Source organism: Xenopus laevis, chromosome 5L (assembly GCF_017654675.1).
Source record: "Xenopus laevis strain J_2021 chromosome 5L, Xenopus_laevis_v10.1, whole genome shotgun sequence".
NCBI lineage: Eukaryota > Metazoa > Chordata > Amphibia > Anura > Pipidae > Xenopus > Xenopus laevis.
This window is the reverse complement of record NC_054379.1, coordinates 116,311,641-116,317,640: the sequence shown is the minus strand read 5'-3', so window position 1 is coordinate 116,317,640 and position 6,000 is coordinate 116,311,641.

Sequence of the window (6,000 nt, the reverse complement as noted above, 5' to 3'; positions counted from 1 at the left end):
CTTTTGTTTGCGATTGCTACATTTCATGACACATGTAGAATCCGTGTAGGAAACAGCAAAGGACAAAAACTGCTTTCAACAGAAATGACAATAACAAATAACTTTGGAATCATTAAACATGTTTCAATAATATTAGTTAACTTAGAATACTGAAAATATAATATAAAATGGAAGGTGGTAAGAATTAAATGTGCTGTTATTATGCAAAATGTTACATAGGGGGTTTACTTCCCCTTTAAGAGGAAACATTGCTTTGCAATTTCCTGTACCTGAGGAGTTACAATCTTTTAGGTGGGGAGCAATAAGCTTATACTCCATTTTCAATCTTACATGGCTTAGCTATTAAGATCGATGCAATATGGTTCTGCTGAACCTAACATGATTTTATTGGCAGTCAATTTGAGCAGGATTGAACCCTAAAAGAGGAAAAAGAAATCCCTTGCACAGGCTCATAAAGACTGCAGCCATGGAAAGAATATCTCATCTGAAAAACATATTAAAAGACATACTGCAACTTAAATCCTCCAACAATTTCTGAATTGCTTTGCCTAGACCTGCCTGGGATCCTTAAATTACACCCTGACTTCTCAGAGTATTATCAATACTCCAAACACGTTGTGGCAAAAGATAACATTAATGTTAATTAAATTGAAACCACTTGATAATTGAGTCAGAGCTCAATTTAAGGTAAAATACAACAATGTAATTGTTGGACAAATGTATGCTGATTATCTTTTCTTTTATGTTATATGCTGTATCTATGGAAATTGTATACTGTTTCAGTAATTTTGTTTGTACTCAGATTTGGTTCCAAAGGCTCTTGTGTATAAAGTGTTTGTTTAATCAGCTGAATCCCCTTTCTTAACATTTGCCTACATTTCTTATGTAGCCTAAGATTTGTTCAATAACATTTCACAAATATTCCCCAGCCAAGTCAGGCTTTGTAATTTTGCTTAATTATAATGGCAAAGGACTCTGAGAATGTTTACCAGTCATGGACTTTTGCATTTACAAATTGAAGCATGATTCACCAAGAGATATATGTTTGTGTAATAGAAATCCCATACTTTGTTGTGATGTTTTTCCCCATAATTCCAACATAATTCAACTGACTCTAAGTTGCATCCACTACAATTGTGAACAAAATGTTAAAAAGCATGCCACTGGTTTGAATCTAGCACTTGGGGATTGTGTCACCTCTAGAGTGCATGTTCAAAATGGCACTTGCATCTTCTTGATTCAAACTACTGTCTTTGCAACAGATTCATTAAGACAGATGCAACTGTGCCTGCACTTTGACACGAGTCTGGTGCAAGTTGCACATTTTAAGAGATGGAGTTGCTCCGACATTCATACCTCTCCATTGGGTCTATTTTGGAGCACCCCCACTTGTGGACGCATTAGGTAAATAAATCCTAATGCCTGAGCAGTACATAAAATATTATAAGACCATACCAAATTTTATATTCAGTAGGGAGGGCTATTACATATTCTTTGTTGGGATCTATATATAGATATATGGTTGGAGATGATACAATTTGATTTTATTTGTTATCAGTAGTAAAGGGCGAATTTGTTTCGCCTCGCTAAAAAATGTGCGAAATTCGAGAAACGCGAAAATTGGCGCAAGCATAAGAATTGACACGGGCGTCAAAATTGATGCTCGTGTTAAATGGGCATCTGAATAATGTTGACGTGCTCGACGTTTCCATCGCGCATCCAGAAACTTTTGACGCAGACGGCGAAAATCAGAAATTCCCTGCAAATTCGCGCCTGACGAATTTTGCCCATCACTGGTTATCAGACAATTCGTAAGATTTGCTAGAAATCTAAATACAAATCTCTACAGACATATTGATTCTGCTTAAGTTAGATCTGTAACTGCCATCTTCTGAGATGGACACAGTATACAGCTGATACACAAGACAATGTTCTTCTTACCATTGGAAAGGATCATTTTCTATGTGAGTCACATGATGCTTGATCTGAATGGCTATTTGGATTAATATATCTATCAAGTTAATTGTTCCATGACTATGTCTGAAAGGTCCACACTAGTGATGGGCGAATTTGCGCCGTTTCGCTTCGCCAAAAAATTCGCGAATTTCGCGCGAAATTTGCAAAACGGCGAAAAATTCGCGAAACGGCGCCCGTATTTGACGCCGTTTTTCTAAAAAAAAAATTTTGACGCCGGCGAATTTTTTCCGAGAATTTTCGTGGGAGTTTCGCAAATTTATTCGCTGGCGGCGAATCGCGCAAATTCGCCGCGAATTCGCGCCTGGCGAATAAATTCGCCCATCACTAGTCCACACTATATTCCTGTGAACTAGTAGACCATTAATAAAATTCTGCACATAACCATTACTTGACCTTTGCACCTGCCAAAACCCATGGAAAAGAGAAATTATAACCACAAATATCAAATATTGAGAAATAGAGAGTAAACTGAAGGCTAAACTTCTATTACAGAAATATACTTTTTAGGCCAAGAGATATGCTTAAGAGCACTGGGAGTTGTAGCATTTTTAAAATAATTGTACAGTGTAAAAATAAAAACTGGGTAAATAGGCTGTGCAAAATAAAAAATGTTTTTAATATAGTTAGTTACCCAAAAATGTAATCTATAAAGGTTGGAGTAACCAGATGTCTAACATAATAGTCAGAACACCTCTTCCAGCTTTACAGCTGTCTCATTGGCTACCGAACCAGTTACTAACCAATCAGTGACTTGAGGGGGGGCCATATGGGTCAAACTTCCCCCTTTAAGTCACTAACTAACTAAGAGATAGAGAGCTGCAAAGCAGGAAGTAGTGTTCTGGCTATTGTATTAAACATCCGTTCACTTCAGCCTTTGTAGATTACATTTTTGTCTCACTAACTATATTAGAAACATTTCTAATTTTGCACAGCCTCTTTACCCAGCTTTTGTTTTTATACTGAAATGTTCCTTTAAGCAAAGTGTAATTACAGCACGGTAACAACATGGGTCATATTAACTTATTTGACTGGGTTTTGCATAATATGATGATGAGCACAATAATTCAGTAAGTTTGGCAACACTGTACCATGCAAGAGCTGGGGTATTGTGTTTACCAAGCTACCATCTGCACCATATGCATACCCTGTGTTTTCTTGGATTTCCCCTGGGTACTCTGGTCTTTCCCCCAGACCCCTTTAAACATACAGACAGGTTGAAGGTCTCCTAATGAAACTGTTTTGTGTATATATGTGTACATGGTAGGGTCATTTTAATGTAAGCTCCACTGGTTCAAAAACAGATACAGTATGTATGGCCAGTTATATTTCCACAAAATAAATAAAGTATTTTATCAAGTTTCTTCAAAGAACACCATCTGCACCATTTGGCATTATATGAGATACTAGGAAAGGTGCAATATGGAACAAATTTCATGGGGACAGGATGAAACAAGAATGAGGAACAGACCAACTGACAGAGCGTGAAATGTAGCAGAACAGTTGCTCTGCTTTTATTAATCTACAATGACCATTAAAAAAAGATAAAGTGCATAAGCTTAAAAAATCTTATACTGTATTTCTTCTCAGCTTCAGTTACTTGTGTGCAATGTATGTATGTAATATAGAACAAAAAAAGAATTCTGCTTTGTTTCAATGAATATTTCAGTGCAACGAACTCTAAGCAGTTTGCCAGCCTCTACTCATATAAAGCTGAAGTCACTTCTGCAATCCATTAACCCTTTGGCTGTCAACAAAATAGGTGTTATTCCTTAGCAAGCAAACTGGCTGCCAATGACAGTTTATGTATGCAGTACAGGAGAAATATGTTGCTTTTCACAAATCACTCATGACCTGGCAAGTCAAGCAAAGGGTTAAAAAAAAGCCAAGCTACTTTACAAACCTAGTCACTAAATTGCACCTATGCAGTTACCTATAGCAACCAATAAGGCCTTAGCTTTCGATTTCTAACTTGCAGTAAACTAATTTATCTAATTGCTGATAGGGTGCTGTGGGCAACTGCAATTTAGCAACTATGTTAGTAAATTATCCTACTGTTCTCATTTCTCAGCTTCTTATCTGACTTTATTAAAGTGCCACTAAATTTGCTTCCATAGCTCAGCTAAGGAGTATAGCAGCATTTGAACATACCTAGTAGTACAAGAAATAGGAGAAAGAAGTGCAGCAGAGTAACATTGGTCTCAAGGTCATCATGGAGGTCTGGCCAGGCTGTATTGTAGTGGAGTTGGAATTCATGTTAAAGGTTTAGATAGGCAGCAGACAGGTGTAGTTATAGTAGACTGATATCCTTTAGCATATGTATAGACAAAATGTCAAGACAGGTGGCATATAAACTTGAACAAGAATAGTCTGAGGCCAAAATAAGACTAGGATGGGTCAGGCAGTAGGCAGGGGAATGGTCAAGATCAATCTTTTATGTGTCAAGCAATAGAACTCTTGTTTTCGGCGTTGCCTCACATCTACCATAAAATGACAAATGCATTTTTATACAGTAGCATGACCTATTATTTGCTAAAAATTGCAAACAAACTGGTCTTAAATCCATTCAACACATAAAACTTTCATCAGAACCTATTTTATTTGTGCTTGCAATCCTTACGTTCAAGTAAATAATGCACTGCATTAAATACAGGATCCGTTTTCCGTAAACCCATTATCAAGAAAGCTCTGAAGTATGGTATAGCCGTCTCCTATAGACTCCATTCAATCCAAATAATCCAAATGTTAAAGAATCATTTCCTTTTTCTCTGTAATAATAAAACAGTGCCTTGTACTTGATCTAAACTAAGATATAATTAATCCTTATTGGAGGCAAAACCAGCTTATTGGGTTTATTTAATGTTTAAAGGATGTTATAGTAGAATTAAGGTATGAAGATGCAAATTACAGAAAGATCCGTTATCCGGAAGACCCCAGGTCCTGAGCATTCTGGATAACATGTCCCATACCTGTACTTTTTTTTTCTAAATTCATCTGCTGGCTATGCAACAATATCTCACCCTTTAAAAAAATATTATTTTATTAGACTTTCTGAAATATAATCACAACAGAGGAAAGAAATAGCCAAGGCAGGTTTAGGAAATTTGAAGGTGGTGGAGCATCCCAGCATTATACTAACTGTAACAGTAGCAAATCAGATGCAGCCTGCAGGTAGGGGTTAATATGAGCATTAATGGTTCTTATTGGTTCATTTGGTTAAACCAGTGTTACAGTGTTAGGTCAGACTTTTTCATTCCCTATTATACTTTGAGTTTAGCGACCTTTGATGCTACTTCCACTTCCTCCTTCCTTCTTCCCCTGAAAACATAAGGTGTTGCTTAGCAACCCGGTCTATTTTATCCACAGTTTCTGCAGGAAGCTGTCTGGCTGCTGTCACTGCCCTGCACTAGCAAATGAAACTGGAAAATGTTTTTTTCATCTGAACAAAATGTATTAGACATGTTTTTTTTTTTCTATGTAGATATTACTTACAGTAAATAGGTATTCATTACACAATACATATTTGAAATGACAATTTAACCACCTACTCTCCTCATATTTTATCAGCTTTATATAAAAGGTAGCCAATGTTCCACAGCTTCAAAATCAATTAAAATTCCTTGCTTATCTGTATCAGAAGCTGTGTGTATTCTCTGTGCATCCAGCTGCTGTATTGTCTGTATGATGAAACAGACACACAGAGCTTGTGAGTAGGATATTATGGAAGCAGATGTCAGGCCTGAATAATTGACCGTCAGGAAGCAGCTTTAATTAGTCGCTACTTATTTTTTCTAGCAATCACGGATATATTTTTCCCTTTCCATACCGCTGCATTTTTCTACTGATAATATGAAGCGCTTTAATGTCCAACTGAGTTCTGAATTCTGAAATGCATAAAGCTACTGTTAAAATGAAAAACAGCTGGCATGATTTAACACGTTGGGGTAAATTCAGATATTTTTCAGTTAAGGATCTGAAACCTCAAAGGCTCGGCAAATGCTATTTTTCAATTATTTTCCCATTGCA